Source organism: Dasypus novemcinctus, chromosome 5 (assembly GCF_030445035.2).
Source record: "Dasypus novemcinctus isolate mDasNov1 chromosome 5, mDasNov1.1.hap2, whole genome shotgun sequence".
Taxonomy (NCBI): domain Eukaryota; kingdom Metazoa; phylum Chordata; class Mammalia; order Cingulata; family Dasypodidae; genus Dasypus; species Dasypus novemcinctus.
In genome coordinates this window covers 85991919-86017803 of record NC_080677.1, presented here as the reverse complement: position 1 = coordinate 86017803, position 25885 = coordinate 85991919, and the positions used below count along the sequence as shown (strand labels likewise).

Below are 25885 nucleotides of genomic sequence, written 5' to 3'. Positions count from 1 at the left end.
CATGTCTGCTAATTACAACATGTGAATTAGCGTAAGTGTTTATTAAATGATTTTTCTCTTTCTTATGGGTCACACTTTTTGTGTCTGTTGTTTATATGTCTATAGATTTTTTAATGGTATATATATTAGAAATTTTTAGATGAAAATTCTGATATGTTCATCTAAAGAGCATGTATTAGTCAGCCAAAGGGGTGCTTTTGCAAAATACCAGAAATTGGTTGGTTTTTATAAAGGGTATTTATTTGGGATAGGAGCTTACAGATATCAGGCCTTAAAGCATAAGTTACTTCCCTCACCAAAGTCTATTTACACATGTTGGAGCAAGATGGCTGCCAACATCTGCAAGGCTTCAGGCTTCCTGGGTTCCTTTGGGCTCAGCTCCTCTGTTTTCTCCACAAGGTCAGCTGTAGACTATCAGGTGAATGGCTCTGTCTCTCTCCCCAGGGCTCCAGCTTAAGACTTCAGCATCAAACTCCAACATCAAAACTCCAACATTAAAAGCCCTCAACTCTGTCCTTTGCCATGCCTTGGTGGGTGGGAACTCAATGCCTTAATGACATGGACCAATCAAAACCCTAATCATAACTTAATCATGCCCAGGTACAGACCAGATTACAAACATAATCCAATATCTGTTTTTGGAATTCATAACTATATCAAGCTGCTACAGAGCATTATTTTTGTTCTGGTAGGCCAGTAAATTTCTAATGAATCACCTTGGGCTTGTGGAGATTTGGTTTTATACTTTGCCAGGAAAGGTTTGTTGTGAATTTGCCTTTAGTTCTGGAATATAGTTTTCCTCCTAAGGCAAAGCTCTTCAGAAGTTTCAGTGGAAAGCCCAAAGTGTTTACCAAGCACCTCTAACTGGCCAAGACTCAAGCTCTAAACTCTGTTTCCCATGTGATGGCAGCATCTGAAACCACTACATTGTTCTCATAGCTTTCCACCTGTTGCTTTCCATTGGGCGTCTTGTAGCCTCTTCTGTGCATGTGCCACTGGGGAATCAGTCAAAGAGTTTAGGAGAGATTATAAAATTATTTGGATATTTCCCCATCTTTTGCTCTTCCTTTCTGGGATTCACCTCTCAATCTTCAACCACTCTGACAGTCCCAACTTTGTCTTCAGACACTTCAAGCCAACAAGACTATATCTCTTTGATTCACTCATCTCGTGTTATGTGGACTGGGATGTACCCTTAAGAGAAAAGCTTTAAGTATGACTTTATTTGAAATTTTTCTCAGTTTTAAGTTCTGGATTCTTGAATCTATGGCTAGATACCTTCCATCACTTTTAGAAACTTTTCAGCCATTATCTCTTCAAACATTGTTTCTGTGACATTCTCTCTCCTCTTTTCCTTGGCATTAATTAGACATGTCTTTGACTGTGTACCATATGTCTCCTTTACCTTATTTTACTGTTTAATCTTTTTTGTTTGTTTTCTTCAGTCTGGATATTTGCTTCTGACTTATCTTCTAGTTTACTAATTCAGTCTTTAGCTGTGTCTAATAGGCTGTTTAATCATCCATTGATTTCTTTTTTGTTTTGTTTTTTAAAGGTTTATTTTATTCATTTATCGCCCCCCCCCCCCCATTGTTTGTACTTACTGTGTCTGTATATCTTCCTTGTTTCTTTAGGAAGCACCGGGAACTCAACCCAGGACCTCTGGTGTGGGAGGAAGGCACCCAATCACTTGAGCCACCTCCATTCCCTGCTTTATTTTGTCTCTCATTATGTTTTTCTTGTGTCTCTTGATACATCAGCTCACCATGCCTACACCTTGTGCCAGTTCCCTGTCTTGCTTGTCTTCTTTAGGAGGCATCAGGAATTTCTTTTTTTAGCTTTGTTGTATCTCTTGTTATGTTTTTTTTCTAGTGTCTCTTGTTGCATCAGCTTGCCATGCCACCTGTCACACCTGTCACACCAGCTTGCTTCTTTAGGAGGTACTGGGAACTGAACCAGGGACCTCCCATGTGGTAAGCAAGAGCGCAATCACTTGAGCCACATCTGCTTCCCCCATTTAGTTCTTAATTTCTATTATTATATTTTTAGCCCTAGAATTTCTATTTGATTCTATGTATAGTTCACATATTGCTAACAAAGTTCTCCATTTTATCATCTATTTCTGAACACATTGATAACATTTTTTTAAAGCACTTACATGATTATGCCATTATTTGGATCACACATGTATAATCATACATGTGTCTGTTGCTATTGTCAATTTTTTCTTTTGTATTGTGGTCAAGTTTTTCAATATTGCATGTGTGAGTGTATTTGTGTGTTTGAATTTTAAAAATTGTGTTTGAAAAATTTCAATGATAATTTGAAGCTATTTAGAGATAATATTAACGATAATATGATTATATTAACTTCTACCAGAGAGAATTACTATTTCTTGGTCACTACCTGAGGATGTAACCTTTTGAAGTTCCAGGATGTAATGCTTACCAAGACCCCTCTTGGTTTCCTTTTCTTCAGAATCTTGATCCTGCAAGACCTTGGTAGTGGTCACATTTGAGTAATTTGCTTAGCTTTCTAGTTATAGTTTGGTAGGAATTTGGCTGACCACTGTAATCACTACAATCTTCTAATATTCTTATACTCATAATGTGGGCTATGGAGAAAAGTTAGAGTGGGTAAATGTATTGGCTTGACCTTCTGGAGCTTCTTTCTAGAATTTTGCAATCCAAAACTACATTTGGAATTTTGTCTTTAATACATATTACTTTTTAGAGTAATGCAGGAGTTCTTAATAAGGGGTCCATGAGCTTGAATTGAAATTCAAAAAAATATTTTTGTGGGGATGTGTTGGTGTGGGTGTGATATATGTATCAAATAATACACAATTTAGTGTGGACTTAGTAAGGGGTCTGTGGTCTTCACCTGACTGGCAAAGGGGTCCATGGAACAAAAAAGGTTAAAAACCCCTGGAGTAATGGAACAATATAAATTTAGGTGTAATTTGATGTTCAAGTTAATTAGTAGACGTATTTATACATTTTATATTAAAAGGATCATATTTTTGGCAGATATTCATCTTAAGTTGGCACTTGATTCTCTTCCACTTCTCCTGGGTTTAATGTGAAATCAGATCAAATAGTCATTTGTTTAACTTACATATGAACACTTAGTATGTGCCAGAAATTTTGCTAGGTAATGGTTAGTTGAAACCATTGGGGAAATATGAAGAAAAAGGAGAAAAGGTGGAAGCTAAGATTTAATTATAATTTTTATAGCTAACCAATAATTCTTATTTTTCACTCCTCCTCATCAGAGTTCCTTCTAAATTTAGAGTGAACATAGTGAGAGAAAGCAGATTTAGGTAATGGAGAGATTGAATTTTTTTTTGTTTATGGACAATCTTCACTTCTCTTTCATGCTGCTTATTTCAATTCATCAATTCTTTTCTAATAGTAAAGAAAGAATCAAGGATATCATTTTACAGAAGAACATTTTAGAATTTAGAATTTTCTGTCTTTATTTTTTTGTAGATGAGAATGAGGCGATAGTACCTTTATTTTGTGTTCAATGAGAAAATACAAGTATTATATTAAATAATAGTTTGTTCATTTTAAATTCCCATTAACAGATATCAAATGGTATTTGTATTAAATTTTATTTTATTTTATAACAGTAAAAATTAATTAGATTTTGTTAATTGCACATAAAGCTTCTTATAAATTAAGTAAGTGAATCTAAAATAAATGGAGAGGAATCATAGTAAATCTACTAATAGAGAGGGAATGTATTCTGGAATCTATTGATGTGTAGAACTGTAACAATGAGAAACACAGTAGTTGAACAGCATTCCTGGTACCTCCACTTCACCATCTTCCCAGAAGTCCTTGGAAATGTAATTTATATGTATTGGTGCACAAGAGATTTTAGTGATGGGCTGTTTTTCATGCCTATTTGTATTACACAATGAACCACTGTACTTGCATCATCTCATCGTATTTATTCTTTCTCCATTCCTCACTATTATTCACTTAGTCAGTTCTGTTTCTTTTCAGGGAAAGCCAAGTTGTCAGCGCCACTCTCGCCATGTTAAGCAGGTTTCATGACAATTTACAATCTTGTTCTTTTTAATTACAACTCAGAATTTCCATAGGTGGAAGAAGGAATGACCTGTTTTTTGTGAAATTTTGATAGCAATAAAATAATTTCATAAAGTTATTTCAGGACCTATCTTAGTAGTGCATTGTAGTTTAATATACATAGCACAGTAATGGTCTTTATATTTCTAGGAATATTATTTCAATTAATCCACTGAATAAAGAGATTTTAATAGAGTTGTTCTATCATAAAAGTTAGGAAAACTTGTGGGGGTCTCCTAAGGACTTTTTATATTTCTTTCTTTTCCTTATTTTTAAAGAAGTTTTAGATTACATAAAAGTTACATAAAAAATACAGGGGATTCCCATATACCCCACCCCTCCCCCTCTCACACTTTCCCCCAGGAACAACATCTTTCATTAGTGTGGTGTATTTGTTACAACTGATGAACAAATATTGAACCGTTGCTACTAACCACGGTCTACAGTTTACATTATGGTTTATACTTTGCCCCACACAATTTTGTAGGTTTTGACAAAATGTATAATGGCCTGTATCTGTCATTGCAATGTCATGCAGGACAATCCCAGTGTCCCATGTTACACTTATTCTTCTGTCCCCCTCCCCTCTGAACCTCTGATGACCACTGTCTTTATATCGACGTTACAAGTACTTCCATTACTAGAATAATAAGTCTACTTTGGTCCATAGTGGCATTCCCGCCTAATGTTTATTCATTCCTCAATCTTGAGGATGTGAGATTGGTGATGCCTACTCTGTTTCTGATTGAGAAGGGGCTTAGAGCCCATGGGGCAGATGGTTGGAAATGTCTTGTTTGCAGTTGTATATAGTCTCTTTATTGGGATGGGCATTGTACATCATCATCTTGTTAGTTGTCCTGGGCCAATCCAATGAACTGCAGAATAGGTGTTAGCTGCAACTCTGTTGAGATTCAGGGCTCAAGCAGCATATAAACAAACCAAACATTTAAGTCTCTGGGACATATATTTAATGGGTATAGTTATAATTATAGGTTCAAATAAAAGGTATAGGAGAACCAAGTGTAGGAAAATTATAAATGAGTCTAACTCTGTTATATTGGGGAGATTGGTTTATCATATTCCAAGGTGAGGCCAATCGACAGGGTGCTGATATCCTGGGATGTTCAGATGTCTCTAGAGTCCTCAGGAGCCCCTGCTTGAGACACTGTTTACTCTGTCAGTCAGAGAGATCCTCCTGAGATATGCATAAGCAGAAATCTCAAATGACCTCCCACCTCACTTTGAAATCTCTTAGCCATAAAAACTTATTTGTATTTAATGTTTCCCCCTTTTGGTCAATTCTTTTTCGAAATGCCCTGCTAGGTGTCACTTGGTAACAATCCCTCTGTGTCAGGGAGGCCATTCACCAGGAGTTGTGTCTCATGCTGGGGACAGCCGTGATTTTATATGCTGAGTTTGGCTTAGAGAGAGGCCACATTTGAGTAACAAGGAGGTTTTCAGGAGGTAACTCTTAGGCAATATGTGGTTTTTAGTCTAAGTTTCAATTTTACAAGAAAAAGGTTCATAAGTACAATCATTAAAATCAAGGGCCTGGCATATTGGTCTGTCTTCTTACGCTGGGCACTGCTTATATACTGTAGAGATTCTTGCCACTCTATTAAAGAATGTAGCAGGATTCCCCAGGATGGGACTAAAATATTTTGTTGGTTATTGTGTGGGTCTCCACCCACTGAGATTATACCCATGACAAGAAAACATTCATATTCCATAGAGTCATGCCCCAGGAGCATCCTTCCCCACACATCCCCCCACTACTGACACCAGCGATCCTCCCCTGCTGTAATCCAAAACCTTTTCCGTAATCCAAAACCTCCCCAAAACAACGCCAAAAATTTTTTTTGCATTGTGCTTCTAAAGACTCTTGGTTGTAAGAAGTTAGCCTTCTATTAAAATACATTGCAATAATATCTTAGACTAATTGACAGATGTATGTAAAGCATTTACATTTGGTCTGGGCTGTACTGTAACAAAAGATTTGAAATTCACTTATTATTCATTTTATGTGTTAAAAAATACAAACTTTAGCTGATACAATATGTTTGCTCACTTACCTTCATATACTTATTGTCAAGTTGTAAGACAGGATGCTTTAGAGATTTCCATTTTGATTTACAAGCTTAAACCTTTGCTAGGCTGTGTCATGGGCATGTTCTTCTCTGAAGTTATCACTACCCTGTCAGTCTGCAGTTTCTCTTCTAAACCTCTGGCTATTTGGTTTCTAACTGGATGACAGTTAAACATTTCTAATCTAATTGAAATTTACATCTTTATAGGATTACTTTGCCTTATCATCTGGATATTCAATATCCTTGTATTAATAATAAATGAAACAAATGACAGATGGAATTTTCTTTTCCGTTCACAAATTCTTCATAACTACTGTTTTATCACTAGTGGATATCATCTTCACACAAATTATTACAGAATAATCCTGTGAATCTATGTATTAATCTGGTATTTTGGCATTTATTAATCTGGTATTTTGGCATTTATAAATCTAAAGTCCTTCAAGTATCACTATCATTTGATTAGCAAACTTCTTCTGGTTAGATTATAATGAAAGAAACATATTCCTCTTTGCTCTCATTTAGTCTCTAAATTTAAATGCCTACCTCTTCCCAAGAGAAAGAAGTTTTTATTTCATCGTCTCCATTTTCCTGCAGCAGTTTTATACACTTTAAATTCAAATTGGAGACCTTTACAGGAAAAACCTAATTTTTCTCATCAAATTAAGGAGATATGAGTATACATTAATTTTTATTGAAATTAATTTTCATATGATTTTTTAAGCAAGGTCATTAAAATCTCCTAAATGAGATCAAATTGCTGTAATTATACAGTGTCCTGACATATGTCTAATGGATAACTTGAATGTTTTGGGCTTTTTATGTCTGATTTTTGGTTTCTCATTATTTCTAATTTTCCCTTTGAGAGAAAAAAGTTTTGGGGTTTGCTAAAGTGTTCCTTTCTCTCCTGTTGAATTTTCACACTCACCCAATCTGATTTTTAACCCATAATTGTTTTAGATAATAGGACACCCAGAAGAAGAGTTGGCCCCTGTTGGGGATTGAATCATGTCTTCCACAAAAGGCATGTTCAGGTCCCAACCCCTGGTCCTATGGATATGAACCCATTTCCCATTTATAAATAGGACCCTTGAAAATGTTATTAGTTAAGGTGGGTGCAAACTAGATGAAGATGGATTTTATTCCAATATGTCTGAAATCTTATAAGCTAAGGAAATTGGAAAAAGAGAGACGCCATAGGGAGCAACCAGAAGCTGGAGATCAATGGAAAGCAGAAGCAAAAGGAGAAAATGCTGCATGCATACGCATTGCCATGTGATAAAAAAGCCAAAGACTAAGGATTGCCAGCAGCCAGTCCCAGAAGGCAACAGTCTTTAGGGGGAAAATGGAGACTTGCTGATGCCTCAATTTTGGACTTCTTGTAGGCCCCAAACGAAGAAGCAACAAATGCCCATTGTTTAAGCCAACCCATCATATGATACTTGTTTTAACAACTGGGAAACTAAAACAGTCCCCTAACACCTGCTTATTCCCTATGATGCTATGATGCTCTGTAGTGGCAACTTCCAAGGAATAATCCAGTCAATTAAATGATGATTATAATGATGACAATGACAGTCATTGCAGCCACTATTTATTGACTATCTCTCATGTACCAGACACTATGCTATGTGATTTACATATATTATATCATTTAGCCTTCCCGATAGTACCTACCTAAAAGGTAGGTTGCTATTCCTATTTTACTGTTGAGAAGGAACAGGCTCAGATATGTTAAATTATTTGCCTAGGGTCATATAGCTAGTGACTTGTGGGACTAAGAAGAAAAGCCAGTGTCTGCCAGGCTGTAAAGCTCATTCTTTCCTTCATCTCAATAGTTTCCCAATTTGAATCCTAATTTGGTATTGTCACAGTCTCCCAGGGATCATTTTTTAAAATACAGCTAATCATGGTTGCTGATTCAATTATGCCCTGGCTAGAGAGATACTTGAAGCAGGAATAAGAGAAGTACTCTCTCCCAGTGTTTTCAGGAGCTACTTTCTTCATTGTAGGCTATGAATACAATTAGCATATATGCAGATTTTTCCAGGGGTGTAGGGCATGTGTGGTTTAAGGGAAATCATTTTTCATTCTAGGTATTCTGAAGTTTATCTACTTGTCTTATTCTTTATTATGGAAGAAAGGCGTACTTTACCAATCTCCAATCTTAGTTATGGCATATTCCCACATACTGTAAAATCCATGACCCAAAATGGCCACGGAAGTTGCCGAGGGCAGGGAGAGAGAAGCAGAGTAAGAAGTAGGGGCATTTTCGGGACTTAGAGTTGTCCTAAATGCTATTGCAGGCACAGATGCTGGACATTATATATCCTGCCATAACCCACTGAATGTACTGGGGGAGAGTGTAACCTACAATGTAAACTATAATCCATGTGGTGCAGCAGTGCTCCAAAATGTATTCATCAAATGCAATGGATGTGCCACACTGATGAAAGTGGTCGTTGATGTGGAGAGAGTGGGGGGGTGAGGTGTGGGGTATGGGGACCATCTTCTATTTTTTAATGTAACATTTTTTGTGATCTATGTATCTTTAAAAAAAGTTTAATAATAAAAGTAAAAAATAATTTCAAAAAGGGGGTGAGGTTTGCTTGGTCCTGAGAGACTGAATGACTCTAATAACTAGGTAAAATTTTTTTTCCTGTCTATCCCTTTCTATTCGTTGATTTCAACCAAATTGAAGGAAGACCTAATTGTACTGTCAGTTGTTTTCGATGATTAGTCACAGTGTGATTTTTAACCAAAACTTGGATGTTCAAAGAAAATCTTCTTCCATTCCATTTACTTATTCATGTGAGAAAAGTTTATTAGTTCTTAAATATACAAAAATTAAAAATAGGGTTGATATATTTGATGGTGAAATTTATTTCATTCTACTGATATTATTTGTCCATAGATACACGAAAAAAACCCTAGCGTAACTCATTAAAAACTTCATTGCCAATATATTTTTACTTTGAAATTAAATTATTATTTATGAAAATATGGAAGATATTGTCTGATTCAAGTGTGCACTAATAGTATATATACTAATTACTCAATCCAGAAAGGAAATAATACTCCAAGTTTAATGTCCACAAGAATCAAAAACAATTAAATCTAAATTTTTAAACTTATTTTTGTTGCAAAGAAGCATGAGAAGATAATCTATAAAATACTTACATGAATAAAATATATTATATTAGGATAAAATTCACTGAGAAAATGGACTAGAAAGATGAATTAAGGAAGGAAAAGAAATGATACTTAATTGATGACTTTTAAAGGAAAAGTCATTTTTATGCTGGTTATTAAATATGGTATTTAGATTCTATGAATACATTTATAAGAGATTTAAAAGTTTTATTATAAACTCACATTTTACAATATGTGAGAAATTACATTCTTTGCAGCCATTAAAACTTATGATGAAAATGTAAGACAAACTTACTTAAGTATGTTTAATTAAGTAAGTAAACATTGAATTTAAATATGTTCGATGATGTTACAGCTTTTCAAAATTGTTTTAGGAGGTATCAGAACCAAAAAATATTTGAAAGCTACTGCGTTGGAATAAAAGATGAGTGCTGAGTTGCAGAAAATATCAATATACTTATTTCCATGTATATGTACAATTATTTCTAGGTTGCCTTCTTTTCAAAGGAATCAGGGTGGGCAACTGAAAATATAGTTTGGGGGGGTGCTGGCTTTATGGAATGAGTATATAGGATGAGAAGCTCATAAACTAAGCCAAGCTCCCAAGACCTTAAAGAGTACATGTTTGGTGAGAATATATCTGTGTTCAGTCATTTTTATCATGTTTGGTAAAATTTAGTAATAGTTTCTTTAAATCAGGAAAATTTTCATGGAACCTTCAAGACCTCTAGTGCAGCTGCTTATACTTGTTTAAAATGAAATACATTTTAATGTTTAAATTTATTCATGGAAATTCCAGAAACTCCATGAACTCATTGTGAGCAATCCAGTTACTATTTTCAGCACTGCTGCTATTTTACCACTTGAGCCCTGTTTTAGTTTCCTAGGCTGCTTATAGCAATATCATGAAATGGTTTGGCTTAAGCAAAGGGAATTAATTTGCTTACAGTTAGAGTCTGGGAAAATGTCCAAATCAAGACATCATCAAGGCTGTGCTTTATTCCTGAAGACTGGCTGCTGGCAATCCTTGGCTCCTCTGCCACATGGGAAGGCACATGGTGGCGTCTGCTGATCTCCCCTTCTCTTCCAGGTTTTGTTGCTTTTAACTTCTTGCTTTCATGGCTTCCTCTACCCCCACCCCCATCTTTCTCTTTCTCTCTCCCTCCCTCTTTCTCTGTTTTCATTCCATTTATAAAGGACCCCAGTAATATAACTATTCCCATCCTGAATGAAGTAGATCATATCTTAGCTGAAGTAGCCTCATCAAAATGTCCTACTTAGAATAGGCTTAGACCCAGGAAGGGGTCTTTAACTTTAAGAACATGTTTTCTAGGGTACATACAGCTTCAAACCACCTCAAACCCCATAGCTGCCATGATTATTGGCCCTGGATCAACTGCCATCACTTTTATATAAAGGCACAAAACCACATAATAATATGAACAGCATGTTCTTTTGTCTGCTTGAAGCCTCATCAAGACAAGAACATCCTTCGACCTGAAATCTTCTCCTAAATTAATTTTGCCATTGGCAGAGACACTAACATGGAGAAAAGTAGACTGACATTTTCAGATTGTTCCAAATTATTTTCCAAAAAGGCATAATTCCTGTTACAGTCACTTCAAAGGCATACCACAAGAACTCAAACAAAAGTGCAGTCTAATAATAGCTTGTTGAAACTTAAAGAACTTGGGGACAAAGCTTTGCCAAAATTAGCTACGCTGTACTAGAAAAAGCCACTATCTGAAAATATTTTCTCTTTTACTATTAAATATTGTGTCTGACTCACTATTATACATTAAAAATATGCCCTTAGCAAGACTAGGAATCAAGAAGTTTCTTGAATAATGTATAGTGTGGCAGTTTGAAGGTTTTGTAGACACCAGAAAATCCTGTTGTTAAAGCCAATTTATTGCTGTGCATGTAGAACTATTGTAGATGGGATCTTTTGATTAGATTCAGTTAAGGGACCTTCCATTTGACTAGATCACTTCAGTAGGGCATGGCCCAGGATGAGTCTTAATCCTTTTATTGGAGTACTTTATAAATAGAGGAATAAAAAGTCACAGACACAGGGAAGAGGCTGTGGCTCAATCAGTTGGGCTCCCATCTGATTGGATGGGAGGCCCTGGGTTACGACCCAGGGCCTCCTTGTGAAGGCAGGTTTTGTCCACACGCTAAGGAGAGCCACCCGGCCCACAAGTGCTGTAGAGAGCCAACTCAGCAAGGTGACCCAACAAAAATGGAGACAAGTGAAAAACACAAGAAGAGCATGCAGCAAATGGACACAGAGAGCAGACAACAAGCAAGCTGCAAAGGGGGGAGGGAATAAATAAAAATAAATACAGATACAGAAGAATGCACAGTGAATGGACACAGAGAGCAGACAGCAAGCAAGCCATAAGGGAGGGGGAATAAAAAATAAGAAGTCACAGACACAGAAAGAAAGCCACAGAGACAGAGAGAACCCCAAAAGCTGAGAGAGAAGGCTCCAGGAGCCAGAAGCTGAGAGGAGGTCACTTTAGTCAGAACCTAATAGCAATGAGGCCTGGAAGAGAAGGGACAGACAAGCTGGCACCACGATTATGCCCTGTCATGTGCCTGATTGCAGCTCAGGGAAAAGGATCTTCTGTTGATGCCTTGATTTGGACACTTTTAAGTGTCCAATTTGGACATGTTCAAGTGCCTTAGAATTGTAAGCTTTTAACCTAATAAAGTTCCATTGTAAAAGTCAACCCATTTCTGGTATACTGCTCCTAGCAACTAGCATACTAAAAACTAGAAAAGTAAGAAATTCCACACTAGTTGCCAAAACTTATTTTTTTAAAATAACATTCACTCTTAAGTGGTTGTGTATATGTTTAAACTCACTTTGTTGCTTATTTAATGATGTTGTCATAGCAGAATTGATTTTGCCTGTCCAAAAACAAAAACAAAAAATCCAGTAAGATAGATTTTTTTTTCCTTAGAGAATTTAAAGGAAGCTGAATTACACTGTGAGTATAGTATGGGTTAATCTCAGCTTGTCTAGATTGATAGTATGCCCACCTCTCACACCTCTAACACCAACATGACAGTGCTCCTAGGCCAATGCTATGGAATATTTTAACCCAAAGCAAATGATAATTTGTAGCCATGAGTCCATGAGTTATTTTGGGGCAAGGTGAACCATTCTGTAAGTATTTTAAATAATAATGATTAGATTTGTGGTTTGCACCTGGCTTCAGTGGACCCTGAGGATTTCTGCCAGTTAAGGCTGGTCACTTAGCAGTAATGTGCTATGTCACTAAAGCAACCTCTCCAATGACCAGATTTGGGACGTTGTGCTACAGAGATGCTCCACTTGCTCTCAAGCAATGGTAATTCAAAACCTAGAGATCGTGCACATCCTGTCAACCGCAGAATGGGAGGACAAAGAAGCATGGGCCTGAGAGCTCCAGATCCCTTTCAATGCACAATCTCTTGCTGTTGCTGTACCACTACTTTTGCCCATATTAAAGCTGTTTGTGGCAATGAACTCTTTGAATCCTTTAGAAATTGAACATTTAACAAAATGAACATATAATTAATACACTGCAATATATAATATGCTTATAGATTATATTGCATATGAAGAAACTATCTCATGTCAAATGAACAAAGATGATCATTTTTCATTACTAGAATTCATCTTTCAAAAAAGTTGATAATGTTGATAGTCAGTAAATGGTTATTAACATTTGTACCAACTTTACATGGATTATTGATGTCTACATTTGGGCTGTAAAATATATATTTCTCAAGTCCAAATATTTAAGATGGAGTTTTACAAACTAAAGACTCTCAGGTTAATGTTGAAATTTAAAATATTTAAAAATTGAGAGATTTTGCATAAAAATCCTGATTGCCTGTATCATTTGAAATACTGGAAGACCTAGCCACACAAAATATTACCACCTGGTAACAATCATGTACATAGGTTTCCCTTTTTATACTGGGCATAGCTGCTTCCATCTACCATAGCTCCCATTCACACTTCATCATACTTTTGTGCTACCTGTCTGGTTTAGAACCAAAAAGCAACTCAAATAATGTCTTTAAGAAAAAAGAAAGAAGTGGGAAATTTTAGCCTAGGGAAGAAAAGCCACAGGAATTATGTTATCATTTTCTTCAGTATTTCAAAGATTTTTATTTGGAAGATATAAATTACATGGAAGTAATAAATGTTATGTATTGTTCCAATGGTAATTCTGATATCTTAAATTTCCATAGCCCATTATCTTATTTATCCCTCATAGTTACCAGCTATAAGAGAGGCCAGAATCCTAAACCTATTTTAAAAATGAGAAAATTTAATCTGATGGAGATTAAAGAACTTGTCTAAATTTGCGAAATTCAAAAAAGGTGTGGAGCTGAGGATTAAACAAATTCCTTTGACTTCAAGGTCAACAAGTAACACAAACCCAAAGGCTTCAGAGAACAGAAAATTTACACAAATGTGTGAAAGAGCAGGAGGTGACAATAGGGAGTGGGGAGGCTTGTGGAACATTGGAGAGTACCTGTGAAATTAAAATTAAAACAAAGGCAGGGGGAGCAGATGTAGCTCAAGTGGTTGAGCGCCTGCTTCCTACATACAAGGTCCTGGGTCCAGTCCCCATTATCTCCTAAAAAACAAAAAACACAAAGGCAGTGGATGGACCAAAACACATCTATATTTGGATATAGACAGGGGCCATAAGTCTTGAACTTTTTTCTTTATCATATGCTCTCTAGGATTAATGACTGTTGCTTCATAACAGAGCAGTCCAAAAGTGAATTTACTGTTACTGCAGGGATTTATGCCATGTAGGGATGCTGTAGCTATGATGCAAGCTTTGAAGAATTGAATTAGGTGACTTTTAAAAAAATATTTTTATGTTATTTATTTATCCCTCCCCCTTGTTGTTTGTGCTTGCTGTCTGTTCTCTGTGTCCATTTGCTGAGTGTTCTGTGTCTGCTCTTCTCTTTAGGAGGCACTGGGAACCGAACCTGGGACTTCCCATGTGGCAGGCAGGAGCTCAATTGCTTGAGCCATATCTACTTCCCAAATTAGGTGACTTTAAAAATCTTTCCTCACTCTCACATTCTATGACTCTAATCTTTTTAAAAAGATATGTTTTAGATATTTAGAAAATATGGGATGGCCAAGGTGAAATGTGTATCCCATGTAGAATGCAAAGGGGTTTGTTATATGCTACTGAACACAGAGGTAAAAGAAGTTAACACTTGCATCCCATGTGTCCAATGCAGTTATAACCTATTTATTCAGCCCAGGGAGCTGGCACTGGGCAATTGTACGAATAAAACTAACACTAGTTCCTATAATACTTAAACCCCACAATATTGGGGGCTCAAAATAATAGAAGTTTATTTCTCTTTCAGATGAGTTCCAAACTGACAGTTCCTGAATTGTGCATGGCTCTTCTCTAAGCAGTTTTTCAAGGATTCAGGCTTTTTCTCTCTTGTGGCTGCCCTGGGGATCATCATCTTTCCAACTAGCAGAAGGTAAAAAAACCATGAAGAATATTGCACATAGAAGGCTTTTATGTCAGACTTGGAAATGATGCTCAGCACTCAAATTTCAGAGGCCAGAACTCAGTTACATGACACCCCTGAATGCAATGGAGTAGGCAACTGTAGTCTATGCCTTGCCTAGGAGAAAGAGGAGATGGGTTTGGTGAATTGCTATTCAATTTCTGTCACAGCATTGCTCAGGCTTATCTTAGGGTAAGCATAGGTTCCCAACCTATTAAAATCTATACAATCAATAATAGCTTACCTTTGCATAAAGTTATATATTCATCAAAATGGTTGCAGGTGATCCTCACAATCACCCTGCATAGGTGGACTGTTTTTCTCTTCTCTGAGCTGTGATGCCAATCTAAGAGCATGACTCCTTTTTTTATTTGTTTGTTTGTTTTTGTTTCGAGTTACTGGGGGCCAGGGATTGAACCCAGAACTTCATATGTGGGAAGCTGACACTCAGTCACTAGCCACATGGCTCCCCTGTGTTGGTTTTTTCTTTTGTTTTGCTTGTTTTTGTTTTTTTTCTAGGAGGCACCAGGGACGGAATCCAGGACCTTCCATGTGGGAAGCTTGAGCCACATCCACTCCCAAGAGCATGACTTCTGGAGTCAGAGATACCTGAGTTCACATTCCAGGTCAAATCCTTGCTAACAGTGTAAACTTGGGTTAATTACGTTACCTCTCTGAACCTATAATCTGATCTGAAAATGATTACAATAGAAATAATGTCTAATACAGAGCAATTATCATTGTCAGATTCTGGTAAGTGCATCATATTAATTTATCTCATTTAATCCTAACAACCACCTGATGAGGAAGGGCTGTCATTGTCCACATTTCACAGATGAGAAAACTGAGGTACAGAAATGTTAAGTGATCTTGGAGGTCACAGAACTAGGGAGTAGTAGAGCTAGGATTGTAACCTAGGCCTACCATATTCTCACACTCAAGAAAGTTTGCTTTTAACCACTTTGTTGTTCTGATTCTGTTATAATAAGTTTTGTTGAGAATCAAATAAAAAAATAAAGGAAAGTATGAATGAATTAATGAATGAAACTTCATATGTCTTATAATGTGACCAAATTGAACTAAACAAATAAAAATATCTTAGCCCTGTCACATCATCAGACTCCTCATTTTCAAAGAGGTAAACTGCCCTGGTAGAAATGTACAAAACTGTTCATATGTCTTTATAAATTTTACCATATTGTGCTACTGTTATGACAAGTGGTTAATAATATAACCCATATAAGAAATTTGGTTTGCATTCTTTTTTTCTCCCTCATCTTAAACCTTTTCCAAGGTACAAGGTGTCATTTCGAGACAGTCCTTTAAAAATATCACAAATGCCCTAGCATTAACTTGTATTTCAAAGAAATCACTTAGCAACTTTTAAATCCATTATAGAAACACCAATGCAGAACAAAGCATGACAGACAATGCTGCAGTAGCAGTGGTGATTATAAATGATTCGTCTACAAAATGTGACTCTGCAACCTTGAAATGGTGCCACCAGGGTGTATTATGCATATGGCATGGATGCCCACGCAAAGATGTGTAATTACCAAGCACATGTTACAAGATATAATTTCTTGCTATGGGAGAAATAAAAAATCTTGTGTCTCTTAGCTTAAGCATGGCTCACATCAATTCAATGTATGACAAAGTTACCATATACTTAATTTTACATGTTACCTCTAAATGTCAAACAATGCCCTGGAAATGTCCTACAGAATCTGTGCGCACACCCTGAATAGGAGGGATATAACTCAGGACAAATGTTTCTAGGTTTCATTCCCAGGAAAAAGGCTGTTACATTTCCTTGGGGAATGAGCTAAACTTTTTAGTTGCAAGTAGCAAAGCTAAAAATAAAAATGCTCCTGGAGAATAAATCAGGAATAGGCAGCACTTGAGGACTTTTAAAGACAAGGCACTGTTTCAAAAGATAATGAGATTTCCTTATCCTTGATAGTCTGAGAGCAAATGGAAAAGATAACCAAAAATCTTCATAATCCGGGGTCCTAGAACCCATATCTGTGGAGAATAATGTCATGGTGTTCTGATACCAACTGAATATGTGACTAATTCCTTAGCACCTGCCTCATAAAGGTGCCCTGGAGGGATGAAAAAGTTAAGTCTCTTAAATGCTTCCTCTACTCTTTCCAGAGGAGCTGAGATGAGTGCTAAACCTCCCAGTCAAAAGATAGGCTAACTTCCATCTTCAAATGGACCATTATGTGCGAAAGTATCTTCCTGCTTACCCCACAAATTTCCCCTCAATCCTTTCCTACATAGCCCTGGGCATCTGAGGTCAATTGTAGTTCTCATCATCAAGCTAAATTAAATAGATAAAGACAGAAGGACACATTCCCCCCCTTCTCTACTAACTCCCCTTTAAATCATGAATTGCTGACTTGTCATCTTATAATGCAAGATGAGAAAGATAAAATGTTAACCTTAAAATATAAAATTGGGAAAATGGGTATGATTAAAAATTATTTGTTCCATCAATTCAAGCCACAAATGTTTGTTGTGTGCTTAGCATAAGCCAAGACCTGCTTCGTTATTTGGGATGTAGATGTGAAGACCAAGGCTCTGCCTTTATGGAACTCACATTCTGGTGGGAGAGTGAGAACAAAACTAAAGCCAGATGTGCTAATTTCTTTGAAGGAAATAATGTAGGAGAAAAAAGTGTCATAGCAGAGAGAAGTCAAGTGTACACAGTATCGAAGGCCAGGATGCAAGAATTCTGAGAAGGAAGATTTATTTCAACCGACCGGACTTGGTGGACTCTTGTCCTGATCAAAACTGAGCCCTGAATAGAATTTTATACAGAGGATGTAAGAGCGGGAAGTCAAATGGTGCTTCTATGCAAAAAGACTTTTTGTTAGTTTCTTCACGTGTTTTATGTGAGTATTAGGTTATTTCCTCCAGGTAAGCTTGAATTAACACATATCCCCCACATTCCAGGTAAGCTTTTAACACGAACCCCCCACATTCCAGGTAAGCTTAACACATTTGCATGCATTGCATCCTCCCCGAATATCCAAAGCCTATAGAGTTTATACCTCTCAATTGGTTTTCTAGTCATACTTGGATATAGAATAAGTTTGAATTTATGCATAGGCTATATTAAAGTAGAGAGGGATGCAGTGGTGAGGGGAAGATATCTCTGAGGAGATGCTCTTTGATTTGAGGGTCAAGGGGAAAAGCACTTCAGGATGAACAATGAACAAGTATAGAGACTCTGAAGTGGAAATAAGTTTGTTATGTTCAAGAAGCAGAAAGAAGGTCAGTGTGGTTGGAAGTGAGGATGGGGCTAGAGTTTGGACTGGTAACAGAAGAGTCCAGAGAGTCAGGTAGATACTGTAAGGTCTTGAAGCTTACAAGATGTTTAAATTTATTTTAAAATATTGTTCTGCTTACTCAGGGGAATACACTGTAGTACCAGGTCAAGAGGACAAGCAGGAAGTTGAGTTAGGGAATAGTCAGTATTTCCCTGCATGCAGAGATAGAGCCCAAACATTCAGCATTATGCATTTTTGCTTCTACCTTCTAGTTGAACTGGCTCTGGAACCATGGTGGGGAGTATTTCTTGGGGATTCAGAGGAGATGCTTACCTATATAACTTATAGTACCTCTCCTGTTATCTATTTAAATATGCAAGAAGGCTAGATGCTTGTGACCATGCTACTTAACTGGTAAAGCTGTTGGGCAATGAGGGATAGAGACTCATACTTAATATACCATGTGGGGTTTCATATGAGGACTGGTTAAGAAGCTTCAGCAGGAAGTGCATTAGGACAATGTTTTTACTTTGCAACCAGTTTAGGAACTTGAAGTTTTGTTCTGCACATACATCAAATTATGCCAAATTCAAAATGCAAGAATCAGGTAGGTGACTGTGTGGAGTGGACTTTCTTTAGAGAAGGAGTAATCCATTTTTTGGTGGCAGAGATCCTAATTTTGGATCAGGAAGAACTCTCCAATCCCCACCTCTCTAACCATATTTTCATTGTTTTAAAAACTGTGTATATTTGGTCCCTGAGTTAGTGACCTTATAAGCTGAGATCACAAGTTATCCAGTTTTTCTGGCATACTATATCACAGGTTTCCTGGAGCAAAGGTGGCAAATTGTCCCAATCTCAATTATACACTTTTTCTCAATCATAAAATTCCTAATTTTCAGTTGAGCATGTGGTCACCCAGAATAAAGACTACATTTCCCAGCTCCCCACTTGCAGCATGGTGTGGACACAAGAATCATTGAGAGCTGGCCAATCACATGCAAGTGGATGAGTGTGTGTAACTTGAAACATAACTGTAGAGGGAGTACCCTTCTCTCTAGCTTCCTCATTGCTTCTGACTGGAAGGCTGACATAATGCTGCAGCTTTAGCTGCATCGTGGACCATGCGTTGGCTTTAAGAATGGAGGCATACACTGTGGTCTCACAGGATAGAAAGAACTTGGATTTCTGACTTTCCTGGGCTGACTACCTTTATCTGCACTCTTGAACATGAAAGAACACAATCTTCCACTTTTCTGGTTTTCGATTTCTCCCAACCAATGTCTAAAACATTTACTAAATTAGAAACATGAGGATCATTCTCCAGTATTGATTGTCTTTCAGAGTTTGAAATAACCCAACCATAATCCAACTCTGCCATTATTGTTATTTGACAATATTTATCCAAATTATTATTTCCTTTCATCTGTACAGAGACAGACTTCCCATGAAGCAAATGAAGCTTAAGCTTCAGGGTCTGTCATGAGTCCTGGGAAGGGCCTTTTCCAAGGTTCTAGAAGCCCTTACAAAGGGTTCTTATGGTCATGCAAAAGTACGACACTATAATAGTAATCCCTTAAGACCACTAATTTTTCCATTCCTATGATCCCTCTGTCATATCACCCCTTGTGTTAGGTGGAGTTAGAAAGTTTGTGAGCATTTGAGGGGAGCTAGAATTAGGGAAGCTTTTGTTTTAGTTTCAGCATGTAATCACATTATTGTTATCCATCTTGGTATAGAAATAGCTCTAGAAGGTCTCCTGTCCATCATCAAACTGTCTGACAGAGTTCAGGACCAGAGCTCTCACTGTGAGAAGGTGTGACCAACAGCAGTAATGGATGTGAAACAAGGTTGGAAATGTAGGGATTCATGTGTTTGTCTGTGGAAAATGTTTGCAATCATCAGACATGAAAAAACATTAAATTCTCATCAATCCTAATCCAGAGATATTTGTGGTACTTGTCAACTTTTGTAAATGTGTAGTTTTTTTCTGATTTAAGGGCATTCCCTCATATTCTAAATAAATATTCATTTTGTACCTAATTTTTATTTGTAATTTTGTATGCATTTCTTAAAGTGAGCTCATACATACACAGACACATACCTCAAATTGCATAAACTTCAGGTCCCACAAAACTTCAGCCTTAGCCCTGGGCAAGTCTTTTCAGACTATAGTGACTTCTACCCCACTGGACTTCAAACCATCAGAGTGTCCCATCCAGGCAATCTTTTAGTAATCTGACAAAATGGTCCCCTAAATCAACTATTCTGGTATTTGTTACTACTTTTCTGCTCTTTCTTTCTGTTAATTTGCTAGGACTTGTTAAGTAAGCAAAGTGAACTTTCTATGTAATAGATCCTATCAAGTATGTTGAAGAGGGTCGTGCTTTCTGTCTTTAAGGAGTTTACAGACTAGTTGGAAAGACAAGACTAATGAAAATGAAAAATATCACAGAAACAGAGTATATAATTAAGCTCTTTAAATAGGTCTGTAAATTGGGCCTATGCCTTCCTATCAGCTAGAAGCTCAAGTCTGAGGGCAAATGGAAAAGATAATTCAAGCCGACTTGTTTCTTGGAGGGAATTTAAATGAGCCGAGGCCTATAAATAAGAATATACTGTAACCCTTGGGATGGTTAGTCCACTGCCCAACCAAGTCCATATCATCTTGTCCCTGCAATTTACCTCACTCCGTCTTCCTTTCCCATGCTCCACTGGAATCCACAATGTACGCTCATGGCTCCAGCTCTTTGACTTCCTGTTCATCTCATTCATCTGCCTTCAGTTTAGCCCTGACACATCCCCTCTTGATTGTTCTGTGTGCCCCTCTTCACAAATTTCTTCTCCCAGGTCAGGGAATTCTTTTCCATTCTCCCTCTGCCTCTCCACCCTAATGAAAATGTAGCCATGAATGATAGCATCCCCCTCAAGATCTTTCCACTGCACTTTTTCTTGTTCTTCCTAGGTCTATGGAGTGCACATACAGGTCAGGGCTATTATACTTCCATCACCTTTTTCTTTAAAATCTGTACCACATAGTCACTGCATCTTCTTCCCAGTCTCACTGACTTTTTTTGCTCCCAGACACGCCTTCACATTTCTCAAGTATGTTGGCCCTGAATCTCTGCTTTTCTCTTTATCCTGCTATTCTAGTCATATATTCCTGGGTGTATTAGTCAGCCAAAAGGGTACGAATGCAAAGTACCAGAAATCTGTTGGCTTTTATAAAGGGTATTTAATTAAGGTAAAAGCTTACAGTTACAAGGCCCTAAAGAGTCTAACTCAAGGTATCATAGGAGGTACTTTCTCACCCAAAGTCTGTTGCCACACGTTGGAGCAAGATGGTAGGCAATGTCTGCAAGGGTTGAGCCTTCCTCTTTCCTCTTAAGACTCCATGGTCCCAGCTTCTTCTGATTTCAGTTGTAAGCTGGCATAGGGCTTGTCTCTCTTTCTCTGGGGCTTGTTTCTTTCTGGGTTCAGTTGCTCTGCTCTCTTCACAAGGTCAGCTGTAAACTATCAGGCTCATCCTCTTCCCAGGGCTGCAGGATCCTCTATATATCTTCTCTGTGTATCTACTTCCATGTAAGAGTCTGTTTTATCAGCCCACCAATGGGGCTGGGACTCAATGCTGAGTTGCACTATAATGGCATGGTTGAATCAAAGCCCTAATCTTAACATAATTTAATCAAACAACTCATCTGAGTCTAATACAATCAAAGGTCAGCTGTAAACTGTCAGGTGAATGGCTCATCTCTCTTCCTGGGGCCTCTGTTGTGTCTAATGGAGACGTCTGTCTTTCCTCATATATCTGCTTCTCTGTGTGCTTACTTCCCATGTTCCAGGATCAAAACTCTAACTTTCTCCTTTGCCACGTCATTTTCTCTGTGAGTCCCCACCCACCAAAGAAGTGGATACTTAATGTCCTACTGATGTTGCCCAATCAAAGTCTTAATCATTATTTAATCAAGTAAGAGTGAAACTTCTGAATTCAATACAATCTAATATGCCCAGAGGAACAGACCAGTTCACAAACACAATCTCTACTCTTTTTGGAATTCATAAATAATATCAAACTGCCACACAGATATAACAAACAACCTCCAAAATAGTGACTTAAAACAACAAGAATCATTTTATTATCACTCACAGTTTCTGCATATCATTAATTTGGGGGTGAGTATGCACAGATGATGGCCGGAGCAGCTGAGAGCTGTCTGGGAATCTCACTCTCCATGTAGTCTCAGGGACTCTTCAAAGGGTCCCTCTGCATGGGGTAAATTGGCCTTCTCACAGCTTGGTGGCTTCCTGGCAGTCAGAGAACTTATCTGATAACTGAAGGCTGTAAGAGCAAGTGTTCCTGGAAACAAAACAGAAGACATGTATGCCTTTTATGACCCGGTCTTGGAATTCACATAGAATCCCTCTCATTGATTGATCAAAACAATCACAAAAGCTGTCCAGCTTCAAGAAGTGGGGCTTAGATAGTACCTCTAGATGGGAGGAGTGTCAAGGTTATACTGTAAGAAGAGCATGTAATATGGGAGATAATGTTTGACTATCTTTGAAAAACACATTCTGCCCTAATGAGCCATCAATCTTGGTGATTTACACATCCATATTGGTGACCTTCCCTGAAGCCTGGCTTCTGTTTTCATTCTATTTCAGGTCCCTCTCACACAGCAACTCACTGAATTCTGTCTATGACTAGGACTCCTTCTCCACCAAATTTTAAAACTTTGAAATTTACTGCTCTGCTGCAGTGGAAGGTCCATGTCTCCCACTTCCTCATTCAGACTGAATCTGTTGGCTCTTGACCATCTGAATGATATTTTAATAGTCCCTGGAAAACTTCTTTAGAATAAATCTTACACTCTAGTGCCTTGATTTCTTATACCAGATGTTATATGAATGGTTCAATATGGTTGGTCTGTTCCTATTTCTGCATTTTATCCTAAGAGAATAACCCAATCTTAAACATTGTGATGGAAGGCAGCAGAACTGAATTACACTTGCTGGAGGAAGTCTTCCTTCCAACCATGAACGATGCTAGCATGTCCATAAATGCATATTAATTACCTTCTTCTTTTCTATTAACCAGGAATTTAGTTTTCTATTTCTCTTCTTTATAGAGATCTAGGGACTTTTTTTGAAGTCAATTCTAAGCCCACTGCTTTCTGTCTGCTTTACATACAAGTGAGGAACTTTCTCAACCTGAAGGGAAAAGATAGAGCTGTAAAAAAAGACACCCTGACACTATAAACCAGACCTACTACTATGGAACTACTACTACAGGTTGTTCACTGACTGGAAGGCCAACTGAGTCTTTTATGGTGAAGAAAATAATTTTGGGTTTGCAGTACATCGCTAGATATTGGGGATAAGGAACTATTATTCTGCTTCTGTAATTGGCACTCAAATATTTATGCTTTAAAATTACTTTAACCTTTAGGAAAGAAATAGCCTAATGCCCTTCAAAAGAAATTATTACCACAAATATGTACTTACAAAGTGTGTTTTAGTCTCACATTCTCTGTCAGACTAAGGGAAGTCTTTAAAAGGAGATGCCATCAAAAGACTCATGAAAATGTACATAGTGATGCTAAACCTTGGTTTCCCTTTATGATTAGAAGGGCAATGTGGCCATATGCTGAGCAGGTCAGGGTCTCCAAATGGTGATGCTTCCAAATATGTCCCTTTTTCTAGGTAAGAACTGGAATCAGTACAGTGTAAGTCATTCAGTTACTTATTTTGGAATATACACAGCTCTGGTTCATAAACCTACCTCATTTTCATAACTGCATTACCTGTAGAAGAATCGTGAAAACTTTCAGATATGGTATTTTTCCTCAATCCTTTAGATTTAATGGGAAATTGTAGGATAAAAGAAAATTCACTCTTCAAGTTATAGCCTTACTAAAATGTTCTCTCTTTAATTAAAAAAAAATCACCTACAAAGCTATTGTTTTTCTCTTGCCATTTATAATTCTTTCCCTGGTTCTCTATCTGAAATTTTTTCGGCTATAAGATTGCAATATAGCAGAAAAAAGACCAAACCAGGGGCCTTGCTCCAGTCCTGGCACCACAACTTACTGATTGGTTATCTTTAGGTAATCTTGGACAAGACACTAACTGCATCCTGTACAACTGAGAGAAGATTTACTCTGCCCTTGTCACAGGGTTGTTTGGGAATGTATGAATGAATAATGGATATTTTGCTCTTCTGAGATATTTCCTAGCATTGCTGGCTGATTGGATATGGTTCGTTTCTCCCTGATATCCTGTATGTGCTTGAACCGTTCTCTTTATTCTAAAGTGTTCGTACTCATGCCACTGACACAAACATGGCTTGTCCAGAGCCACTTCTTCACGTCAGCTACCCTGATCTGCATCATTTTTCTTTATTTAATGCTTCATAGAAATCAGCACACAGCCTATCATATAATTGCTGCTTAATGAATAAATTGAATTCAAACACATCAATGATTCAGTAATTCTACTTTGCAATTTAACATTTGCTGATTAGAATAAACACGATGTGTTGCTATAGATTGATTAACTGAAATATTCTAATCATCTTTTTCTTTCCTTTCATCTATCTAGTGCTTACCAATAGAAATCTTTGTAATGGTGGAAATGTTCAATAGCTGTGCTGTCCCGTACTACAGTCCATAGCCTCACATGGTCAGTGAGCACTTAAAATGTAGTTGGTGAAAATGAGGAACTAAATTTCTAATTGTATTTAATTGTAGTTAATTAAAATTTAAATAATCACATAGCTAGTGGTTCTTATACTATACAGCACAAACATATTTTCTAGGGGCAAGAGAAAATTTTTATGGCTACTTAGATTCTTATAACTGTTTAGACCAAGAACTTGCCAGCCTATATAAGTTGTGAAATTGGCTCCAGATCAAGCTCTATATCTATAGACAGTAACTTCCTTTCCCTGCCCTCCCCCTCATGATGGTGCCCTCATTTATTTTCTCATTGTTTTTGCTTGTTGCTTTTGCTCATTGTCTGCTTGTTGTGTTTTGCTCATTTGCTTGTTGTCTGTTTTATTTCTTTAGGAGGCACCAAGAACCAAACCTGGGACTTCCCATGTGGGAGGCGGGCTCACACTGCATGAGCCACATCTATTCCTGCTCATTTTGATTTTGCTTGTCTGCTCACTGTCTTGCTCATTGTTTTTGCTCATTGTCTGCTAATTGTATGCTTGTTGTTTGTCTTTAGGCGGCACCAGGAACTGAACTTGGGACTTCCCATGTGGGAGGTGGGCACTCAACTTCTTGAGCCACATCCACTCTGTAATTTCCTTTTTAAATAGTTTTCATGGAGCAGACTAATACGCATGCCTATTGGTTTCAAATACTTTCCCATGGGGACTGGCAAAGATGAGGTCAGTTGTCTAACTATGGCTAAAGCCTTCATTTTAAGGGGCGACTTTTATCACTGACTCAGATATGGCTTCAATCCATACTATGAGGTTATTTCTTAGACACAGTCATAACTGATTTTCCAGTGATGCCATAAGGGTCAATGCTCTTGTAGGAACTGATGAAGAAATAGTTGAGTATGGAAGTCAAACTGTTTTCAAGAGAATTCCATTTTTATCTCTTTAGAGAGAAAGCCGCACATGGAGAGCAAATGGATGTAGGTCTTTGTGAGTTAACTTTCTCAAAGACAGAGTCAAATTTTCAAAGCCATGGTCTTTTTAGCA

General features: G+C 37.4%; 1 long non-coding RNA gene across 1 annotated transcript in view; it reads right to left on the bottom strand.

The window, feature by feature from the left end:
- The window catches only part of LOC105744456 (uncharacterized), a 55926-nt gene that overhangs the window by 14618 nt on the left and 15423 nt on the right, over positions 1–25885 (bottom strand). The window contains exon 2 of the long non-coding RNA XR_001117526.4: positions 22316–22525. This is a non-coding gene — a long non-coding RNA (uncharacterized lncRNA). The remainder of the gene's footprint in view (positions 1–22315; positions 22526–25885) is intronic.